The sequence below is a fragment of the Trachurus japonicus genome, chromosome 21 (assembly GCF_045865225.1).
Source record: "Trachurus japonicus isolate A0001 chromosome 21, Traja_1.0".
In the NCBI taxonomy this organism is placed as follows: Eukaryota; Metazoa; Chordata; class Actinopteri; order Carangiformes; family Carangidae; genus Trachurus; species Trachurus japonicus.
In genome coordinates, this window is record NC_140927.1 from 34296455 (window position 1) to 34307221 (window position 10767).

At 44.8% G+C, this 10767-nt stretch overlaps 1 long non-coding RNA gene across 1 annotated transcript; it reads right to left on the bottom strand.

Annotated features, from left to right (window-relative positions):
• Nucleotides 1-321: 321 nt before the first annotated feature.
• LOC146965669 (uncharacterized) lies at nt 322-1114 on the bottom strand. Its single transcript, XR_015034582.1, has 3 exons — nt 1059-1114; nt 614-685; nt 322-433 (listed from the first exon to the last, which is right to left on the bottom strand). It is a non-coding gene; the product is annotated as an uncharacterized LOC146965669 (long non-coding RNA).
• Between the last annotated feature and the right edge of the window lie 9653 nt (nt 1115-10767).

Sequence of the window (10767 nt, forward strand, 5' to 3'; positions counted from 1 at the left end):
CATAGCGTGGTGGTTGTGCAGGTCACAACTTGTCTACAAAAGCGCTGTGGAGTTTTGGGATGTTGAATTTGATGAGTTTAATGAGGGAAACCAAGAAATTCCATTAGCCTCCATAGCGTAGCTCTGAGCAGCCAGCTGCTGCGCTCCGCCATACTGAAAATAGCTTACACCTACAATTAAAGGTAATGAACCTACTGCTATGACTATAGCGATTATGGCAATGGGCCAATTTGCCAAAATGTTGAACTATCCCTTTAAGGGCTTGCTCAGGTAACCCTGAACCATAATCAAAAATACATGATATTTATAACATGAATTCACCTGTTCATCAAGAACAGCCAAGCGTCTCTCCCTGTCTTGTCCCTTTTCCTGGCACGGCTGCTCTAAATGTCCACAACAGTTCCTTGGTTACACATCAGAACTTGCTGCAAATCTGAAATAAACAAAAAACAGCACACATTAATCCAACCGAACCAGTTCACATGGATTTTCTCTTAAGTAGTCAGTTTCTGAATACCTTTATTGGCAAGGTGCTGAATTACTCGTTGTATAAGGCAAGCAATAGTTCTGTGATATAAAATAGTTAGCAACTTTTTCACACACATTTTCTTACCTGTTCCTTAAGACACAGGGCAGGCCATCTCTCCTGGATTTCTGTGACCATGGGCTGCACCTCAATCTTCTCCTGTCAGTCCACCAAGACAATTAACAACAATTAATGTCATATATATTCATGTTTACATGACACCCAATTGTAAAAATGAGTCTCTAAAGTAACATTAAACTTTAACATCAGAGGCACACATAAGCAGTATACCAGTTATTTGTAGCACTGCTCATTGTGTTTAATAAATGAGCTCCAGTTCCACTGTAGCCGCACTAACGGAGCTAACAGAGCTAACGGAGCTAACAGAGCTAACGGAGCTAACAGAGCTAACTGGTAAACAATTAACATCTACAACTCTCTTTAGCCATGAGGGGGACAATAAATATATAATAATGTATAATCTGCACACGTGAACCCTGACTTTTAGTACCATATTGAGCAAAATACTCACCTTGAGAGTAAGAAGTGTAAGAGATGTCGGCAGCACATGGCAGCAGTGTCGTTGTGGTGGAACCCCTGCAGATATGCATTGGAGACCCCAGTTCTTGTTGTCTCAACTTCTAGAACTTGTCCTGACCTCAAATGCACAGTTTTGAGGTTTGCTAACTCAAGTTATTAAGTTAGGCCAACTTTAGCCAAAAAACTTGAAAAAGATAGTTGAAATAAATAATGTTTATTAGTTTACAACACAACTCAATGTTTTTTGTTTAGTCAGCTGAAAAAATATGGTAAGGCCAACAACTTTAAGTTTTCATTTTTAGAGTGCACTCTAAAGGGTTATTCTGCGTTCTTCCCTCACCAGACTGATGTCAAAACAGACAAAATGGGCCAAAAGTCAACGCACACATCTGCACACAACACAGTCTCACTACAGCATCAGAGGACACATGCAGACTGGTTCTGAATGAAGACTGATGCTGAAACGTTCGTTCTGAATGTGCTGATGCTGTTAAATGTTCAATGTTTTGGAAATGAATGTTGATTTGTTTTATAACACAAATATGTGTGATAATGTTATGTTGTGTGCTTTTTAGCCGTCAAACCAGGTGGAGTCATTTCCTGTTTTGTGAAACTCAGAAAATAGGTATTATTTCATATAAATGAGGTGTGAAATTAGTGTTAACAGGTTGGTCTGAAGTTGAATAAAAAGATGAAACACAACTTGTGTGCTAATGTTATGTTTTGTGCTCTTCTGTCCTCTGGGGACAAAGAGTGTTACTAAATTCAATAAAACACCCATAATTCAACCACATTGTTTCTAATTTATTTTAACTATTAACACCATAGTATTAAACAAATCCACTAACCCATCCACTGACTCTGCTTCTGCTCTTATTCCAGCTTCTACCCACAACATCCACACAACATGGAGGACACGGTTCTACCCACAACATCCACACAACATGGAGGACACGGTTCTACCCACAACATCCACACAACATGGAGGACACGGTTCTACCCACAACATCCACACAACATGGAGGACACGGTTCTGTCGGTCCAGACTTTACAGCTACAGCTCTGACTCAGCTACAGTCACATTATAACAACACAACAACAACACAACAACAACACAACGACACGTTGAAGGGCAGAGAACTCAGGTAACGACAGGTGTTAACGAGGAAAACATTCAGACTGTTCACCTTACCTTCACACGGGGAAATAAACTGCGACACAACCGCGTGGTGAAAGTGAAAGTAAAAAGTAAAAAGAGGAAGTGGGGGAGGGGAGGTGACTTCTGTAATCTGAGTAGACAGACTGGTGTTTTTACTGCTGTTTATTTCTACTACTGAACCATAAAGAGTTAAAACATTAATGATAATATCGATCTCCAGTCCGCCGCTTGTCAGAAGAACATGTGTGTGTTTCCCCTGTGTGTGTTGTGTTGTTGTGATGTGGTCAGGAGCGTCAGCAGGGGGCGACACTGATCCACTGCAGCAGGGACAACACCCACAGGAGAAGAACTGGGAGCTTCCTAGAAAACATCCATGGAAAAACTGATTTTTTGTTTTGTTTTTTGTGCTTTATTGAGGTGAGATGAGCATAACAGCATTATCTAAGCACATAACATAGACATGTTGACATTATGCATTATACAGAAAGATAAAGGTGGACAAAGCAGACAGGGGGATCATGAAAAAAGGAGACAAAATGACAATGACAATAAAAAATAATGACAATTTAAAAAAAAAAGAAGGAAAATACATAAAATAAACATTGCTAGATGATAAGGAATCCATCTTTCTAATAAAGGTTCTTAAGGAAGAGAAGATGGGAGAGGTCTTGGAAGATGGAGGGACTGCAGGTGTTCAAATCAGTGCATCCTCCTGAACATTATTAACTGTATCCTATAATACTTTCCAGCGTATCTATGGTGATAATTAACCTGCAGCTGAACATAAACCAACCTGAAAATGAAATAATAAATGTAACCTGTGAAGTTTTTATTTTTATTTTTTATTATTAAACATTTATATATACAAACATACAAATATTCAAACAATAAACATACCATGAACAGACAAACAAAAAATATATACATATATACACTGAAAGGGGTACCAACACTATATTATATATTATAGGTATTATTAAATAGTTGTTTGCAATAATTTATAATATTCCAAGGTCTTTATAGCTTTTCTGTCTTTCATATTTTGTAATAGCTGCATGTAATATCTGATTTCTATTTTAAACTCATAAAAATATGTTTTTTTGGATGACCATTTACATTTATGGATATAATATTTTCCTTGTAAAATAAAAAGATTCAACAAAAACAATTCCTTTCCCTTAAGGTTTTTTCCATCATAAGTAAGAATTATATATATATTTTTTTTTAGTTTAATCTTGATGCCTGTCAAACATTTAAACATGTTTTCTAGTCCTATCCAAAACAAATGAGTATAACGACATTCAAAAAAAAGATGACAAATATTTTCCTCCTCCTGTTCACAAAAAGTACAGTGGATATTAATATTTTTAAATTTAGAGATGGCCTGATTGACCGGGTGAATTGAGTGTATAATTTTAAAGGAAACTTCCTTAATTTTGTTTGTGACACAGTATTTGTTATTTGAAGTCCATACTGAGTTCCAGATGTTTGAATTGTTATGACCCGTGTGGACCGGAGCTCCGTGTCCGTGGGTGTTTTTGGACAGAGAGAGAGAGAGAGAGAGAGAGAGAGAGAGAGAGAGAGAGAGAGAGAGAGAGAGAGAGAGACTGAGACCGGAGAGACTCCCGGTGAAGCGGCCCCGTTAAGAGGCTCCGTTCACCGCTGACACGATGCCCGCGAACAGCGCGAAGAAGCGGCAGCAGCAGCGAAGAGACACCGCGGTAACAACACGTCATGTAGCTACTGTTACTGTAACGTTACTGTACCGAGGAACTGTAACTAAGTACTCCGTTACTAAGTACTAGAGTAGGGATTTCCATGACATGCTGCTGCAGCTACTCCATCACTACTAACGTTACAGCTCAGAGGAACATGTTGAACATTTAGGCTGTTTTACAAACTAAATGAGCCTACTTTACTCATTCAGCCTACTTGTTATTTCCATATAACCTGCTTCTGTTTCACAATCATTCACAGGGACATATGAACTGTTTTACTCCTCCATTCATCTGACAAACGTGGCTAAAACTTATCAAACAACACAATATGAAGTTTTATTGTTTGTTTTACCTTTTATCATAACAAATACAACAGTCAGTAGTAGCAGCAATAGAATAATAATCAAAATACTATTTCTATAGACATGGATGATGGATGGATGATTTAATAATCATTTTAAGTCTTTTTTCTTTCTAAGAAAAAACATTAAAAAGTTATTTTTTCCATATTGAGATTCTCTTTTTTATTTATTTTTTATTGAATGTGGTGATAACATGATGAGTTTTAGATGATGTAGCAGTTGTAATTAGTTCTTTATCACCAAGAACATGAATGAAACAGATTAATGCTACTTAGACACTCAATAACTGAATATAAAGTGATTTCCTCTTTCTACCTGTAATAAATATTACTATTACTACAGTATTTGTGAGTAACGTACCTGAACTATCCTGTGTGTGTGTGTGTGTGTGTCAGCAGTGTGGTCAGTAAGGCGTCGGCTGCAGCTCACGGTTACTTCACTGACCGCTTCCTGCAGCGCTTTGTGTGTAAAGTGTCCAGAAGAGCGCCGCTCATCAACAGGTGGGTTAGAGTTTGTCCCTCTGAGCCACCGTAGTAGTGAGTTTGTCCCTCTGAGCCACCGTAGCTGTGAGTTTGTCCCTCTGAGCCACCGTAGTAGCAGTGAGTTTGTCCCTCTGAGCCACCGTAGCAGTGAGTTTGTCCCTCTGAGCCACCGTAGCTGTGAGTTTGTCCCTCTGAGCCACCGTAGTAGCAGTGAGTTTGTCCCTCTGAGCCACCGTAGTAGTAGTGAGTTTGTCCCTCTGAGCCACCGTAGCTGTGAGTTTGTCCCTCTGAGCCACCGTAGCAGTGAGTTTGTCCCTCTGAGCCACCGTAGTAGTGAGTTTGTCCCTCTGAGCCACCGTAGCTGTGAGTTTGTCCCTCTGAGCCACCGTAGTAGTGAGTTTGTCCCTCTGAGCCACCGTAGTAGTGAGTTTGTCCCTCTGAGCCACCGTAGTTGTGAGTTTGTCCCTCTGAGCCACCGTAGCAGTGAGTTTGTCCCTCTGAGCCACCGTAGCAGTAGTGAGTTTGTCCCTCTGAGCCACCGTAGCAGTGAGTTTGTCCCTCTGAGCCACCGTAGTAGCAGTGAGTTTGTCTCCTCCTCTTCCTCCTCCTTTGCTCTTCCTCCTCCTCCTTTACTCCTCCTCTCCTCTTCCTCCTCCTCCTTTACTCCTTCTCCTCCTCCTCCTTTACTCCTCCTCTTCTCTTCCTCCTCCTTTACTCCTTCTCCTCCTCCTCCTTTACTCCTCCTCTCCTCTTCCTCCTCCTCCTTTACTCCTTCTCCTCCTCCTCCTTTACTCCTCCTCTTCTCTTCCTCCTCCTCCTTTGCTCTTCTTCCTCCTCCTCCTTTGCTCTTCCTCCTCCTCCTCTCCTCTTCCTCCTCCTTTGCTCTTCTTCCTCCTCCTCCTTTGCCCCTCCTCTCCTCTTCCTCCTCCTTTGCTCTTCTTCCTCCTCCTCCTCTCCTCTTCCCCCTCCTTTGCTCTTCCTCTTCCTCCTCCTCCTCCTCCTCCTTTGCTCTTCTTCCTCCTCCTCCTCCTTTGCTCCTCCTCTCCTCTTCCTCCTCCTCTCCTCTTCCTCCTCCTTTGCCCTTCTTCCTCCTCCTCCTTTGCTCCTCCTCTCCTCTTCCTCCTCCTTTACTCTTCTTCCTCCTCCTCCTCCTCCTCCTCTCCTCTTCCTCCTCCTCTGCTCTTCCTCCTCCTCCTTTACTCCTCCTCTTCTCTTCCTCCTCTTCAGTATTTCAGTATTTTTATTTCGCACCACACCACACACATGATATTAGTAGACGGAGCAGAAAAGAAGGGAAGCAGATGTGTCAAGCGCCAGGTCTCCCAAGAAGCTATTTAAAGCTCAATACTAACGTTTTACATATTCATACATATGTCAAATCATGATAGAAAACAAGACAAAACATACACCACAGAATACACGTAGACAATGAGACAATACATATTACCAAACAAAACATGACATACAATCACAAGACGAATCAATAACTCAAAATAGACAAAGACATCAAACAGACAGACCCAGATTACGATGATAAATATGAGTTAAGAAGCTGCACCTTTAACCTTTTCTTGAAGACTGAGATGGAATTGGCTGATTTCAGACTCTCATCCAGCCCATTCCAGACCAGCGGCCCCCTGGTGGTGATACATAGGCTAGTGCGTTTTAAACCTCTCTTTTGTCCATAAATGAGATGTAAATGTCTGGTATGGTGGCCATGCACAGGGCTGCTGACTGGGACGAGCATAGACAGTTTAGGATTCAGGTTACGTAGCTACAACTTGGTGAATCATTGTTGCGTTGTGATGGATGTTGAATTCTGTGAGCCTCGAGAGATGAAGACTATGGAAGAGTGGACGTGTGGGAGTGTTGAAGCCGGAGCGAGATATGGCACGTATCGTTTTCTTTTGTACATTTTCTAATTGTCTAAGACGGGTAGGAAAAGTGTTACACCATGTTACACTGCAGTAAAGTAAATGGGGCTCAAACAAGGATTTATAGAATAAGTAGAGCAGAGAAAGGAAGAACATAACGGAGTTAGAAAAATAAACCAACATATTTAGACAATTTACTACTACTCCTCTTCTCCTCCTCCTCCTTTACTCCTCCTCTCCTCCTCCTCCTTTACTCCTTCTCTTCCTCCTCCTTTACTCCTCCTCTCCTCCACCTCCTTTACTCCTTCTCTTCATCCTCCTTTACTCCTCCTCTCCTCTTCCTCCTTTACTCCTTCTCTTCCTCCAACTTTACTCCTCCTCTCCCCTTCCTCCTTTACTCCTTCTCTTCCTCCAACTTTACTCCTCCTCTCCTCCTCCTCCTTTACTCCTTCTCTTCCTCCTCCTTCACTACTCCTCTCCTCCTCCTCCTTTACTCCTTCTCTTCCTCCAACTTTACTCCTCCTCTCCTCTTCCTCCTTTACTCCTTCTCTTCCTCCTCCTTCACTACTCCTCTCCTCTTCCTCCTTCACTCCTCCTCTCCTCTTCCTCCTCCTCCTTTACTCCTCCTCTCCTCTTCCTCCTTTGCTCTTCCTCTCCTCTTCCCCCTCTTCCTTTTCCTTGTCCTCCTCCTCCTTTACGCCTCCTCTCCTCTTCCTCTTCCTCTACTCCCCCTCTCCTCGTCGTCCTTCTTCTCCTCCTGTTCCTCCTCATCTTTACTCTTCCTCCTGTACTCCTTCTCTCCTCTCCTCTTCCTCCTCGTCTTGCTTTACTCTTCCTCCTTCTCCTCTCCTCTTCCTCCTCTTTCTCTTCCTTCTCTCCTCTCCTCTTCCTCTTCCTCCTCTTCCTCCTTCTCCTCTCCTCTCCTCTTCCTCCTCTTTCTCCTCCTTCTCTCCTCTCCTCTTCCTCCTCTTTCTCCTCCTTCTCTCCTCTCCTCTTCCTCCTCGTCTTGCTTTACTCTTCCTCCTTCTCCTCTCCTCCACTTCTCTTCCTCCTCCTCTTGCTTTACTCTTCCTCCTTCTCCTCTCCTTTCCTCTTCCTCCTCTTTCTCCTCCTTCTCTCCTCTCCTCTTCCTCCTCATCTTGCTTTACTCTTCCTCTTTCTCTCCTCTCCTCTTCCTCCTCTTCCTCCTCCTTCTCTCCTCTCCTCTTCCTCCTCATCTTGCTTTACTCTTCCTCTTTCTCTCCTCTCCTCTTCCTCCTTTACTCCTTCTCTTCCTCCTCCTTCACTACTCCTCTCCTCTTCCTCCTTTACTCCTCCTCTCCTCTCCCCCCCTTCCTTTTCCTCGTCCTCCTCCTCCTTTACGCCTCCTCTCCTCTTCCTCTACTCCCCCTCTCCTCGTCGTCCTTCTTCTCCTCCTGTTCCTCCTCATCTTTTACTCTTCCTCCTGTACTCTTCCTCTTTCTCCTCCTCTTCCTCCTCCTTTAGTCCTCCTCTTCCTCCTCCTCCTCCTTTAGTCCTCCTCTTCTTCCTCCTCTTCCTTTCCTCTTCCTCTCCTGTTCCTCCTCCTCCTTAACTCTTCCTCTTCTTCCTCTCCCTCCCCCTTTACTCTGCTTCTTTTCCTCCTCCTTTAACCCTCCCCATCTCTTCTTCCTCCTCCTCTCCTCCTCCTCCTTTACTCCTCTCCTCTCCTCCACTTCTCTTCCTCCTCGTCTTGCTTTACTCTACCTCCTTCTCCTCTCCTCTTCCTCCTCTTTCTCCTCCTTCTCTCCTCTCCTCTTCCTCCTCGTCTTGCTTTACTCTTCCTCCTCTTTCTCCTCCTTCTCTCCTCTCCTCTTCGTCTTGCTTTACTCCTTCTCCTTCTCCTCTCCTCTCCTCTTCCTCCTCTTTCTCCTCCTTCTCTCCTCTCCTCTTCCTCCTCGTCTTGCTTTACTCTTCCTCCTTCTCCTCTCCTCTCCTCTTCCTCCTCTTTCTCCTCCTTCTCTCCTCTCCTCTTCCTCCTCCTCTTGCTTTACTCTTCCTCCTTCTCCTCTCCTCTCCTCTTCCTCCTCTTTCTCCTCCTTCTCTCCTCTCCTCTTCCTCCTCGTCTTGCTTTACTCTTCCTCCTTCTCCTCTCCTCTCCTCTTCCTCCTCTTTCTCCTCCTTCTCTCCTCTCCTCTTCCTCCTCGTCTTGCTTTACTCTTCCTCCTTCTCCTCTCCTCTCCTCTTCCTCCTCTTTCTCCTCCTTCTCTCCTCTCCTCTTCCTCCTCCTCTTGCTTTACTCTTCCTCCTTCTCCTCTCCTCTCCTCTTCCTCCTCTTTCTCCTCCTTCTCTCCTCTCCTCTTCCTCCTCGTCTTGCTTTACTCTTCCTCCTTCTCCTCTCCTCTCCTCTTCCTCCTCTTTCTCCTCCTTCTCTCCTCTCCTCTTCCTCCTCCTCTTGCTTTACTCTTCCTCCTTCTCCTCTCCTCTCCTCTTCCTCCTCTTTCTCCTCCTTCTCTCCTCTCCTCTTCCTCCTCGTCTTGCTTTACTCTTCCTCCTTCTCTCCTCTCCTCTTCCTCCTCTTTCTCCTCCTTCTCTCCTCTCCTCTTCCTCCTCGTCTTGCTTTACTCTTCCTCCTTCTCCTCTCCTCTCCTCTTCCTCCTCTTTCTCCTCCTTCTCTCCTCTCCTCTTCCTCCTCCTCTTGCTTTACTCTTCCTCCTTCTCCTCTCCTCTCCTCTTCCTCCTCTTTCTCCTCCTTCTCTCCTCTCCTCTTCCTCCTCGTCTTGCTTTACTCTTCCTCCTTCTCTCCTCTCCTCTTCCTCCTCTTTCTCCTCCTTCTCTCCTCTCCTCTTCCTCCTCCTCTTGCTTTACTCTTCCTCCTTCTCCTCTCCTCTCCTCTTCCTCCTCTTTCTCCTCCTTCTCTCCTCTCCTCTTCCTCCTCCTCTTGCTTTACTCTTCCTCCTTCTCCTCTCCTCTCCTCTTCCTCCTCTTTCTCCTCCTTCTCTCCTCTCCTCTTCCTCCTCGTCTTGCTTTACTCTTCCTCCTTCTCCTCTCCTCTTCCTCCTCTTTCTCCTCCTTCTCTCCTCTCCTCTTCCTCCATGCTTGCTTTACTCTTCCTCCTTCTCTCCTCTCCTCTTCCTCCTCTTCCTCCTCCTTCTCTCCTCTCCTCTTCCTCCTCGTCTTGCTTTACTCTTCCTCCTTCTCCTCTCCTCTTCCTCCTCTTTCTCCTCCTTCTCCTCTCCTCTTCCTCCTCGTCTTGCTTTACTCTTCCTCCTTCTCCTCTCCTCTTCCTCCTCTTTCTCCTCCTTCTCTCCTCTCCTCTTCCTCCTCCTCTTGCTTTACTCTTCCTCCTTCTCCTCTCCTCTCCTCTTCCTCCTCTTTCTCCTCCTTCTCTCCTCTCCTCTTCCTCCTCGTCTTGCTTTACTCTTCCTCCTTCTCTCCTCTCCTCTTCCTCCTCTTTCTCCTCCTTCTCTCCTCTCCTCTTCCTCCTCGTCTTGCTTTACTCTTCCTCCTTCTCTCCTCTCCTCTTCCTCCTCTTTCTCCTCCTTCTCTCCTCTCCTCTTCCTCCTCGTCTTGCTTTACTCTTCCTCCTTCTCCTCTCCTCTCCTCTTCCTCCTCTTTCTCCTCCTTCTCTCCTCTCCTCTTCCTCCTCGTCTTGCTTTACTCTTCCTCCTTCTCCTCTCCTCTCCTCTTCCTCCTCTTTCTCCTCCTTCTCTCCTCTCCTCTTCCTCCTCGTCTTGCTTTACTCTTCCTCCTTCTCCTCTCCTCTCCTCTTCCTCCTCTTTCTCCTCCTTCTCTCCTCTCCTCTTCCTCCTCGTCTTGCTTTACTCTTCCTCCTTCTCTCCTCTCCTCTTCCTCCTCTTTCTCCTCCTTCTCTCCTCTCCTCTTCCTCCTCGTCTTGCTTTACTCTTCCTCCTTCTCTCCTCTCCTCTTTCTCCTTCTTCTCTCCTCTCCTCTTCCTCATGACCTCTGACATCACACTGAGGGGGATGTTGGACTCGCCCCTCGCTCCTCCCGCAGAGACTTGAATATTTGAGAATATTTGTCTCATTTCTAGTCAAAACAAATCTCATTCTACTTAAAATTAGACTCATCATATTAAAAAGCAGCTTGTTTTTAGACACTTTTTACTTCTTTCAAGCTGATTTTCA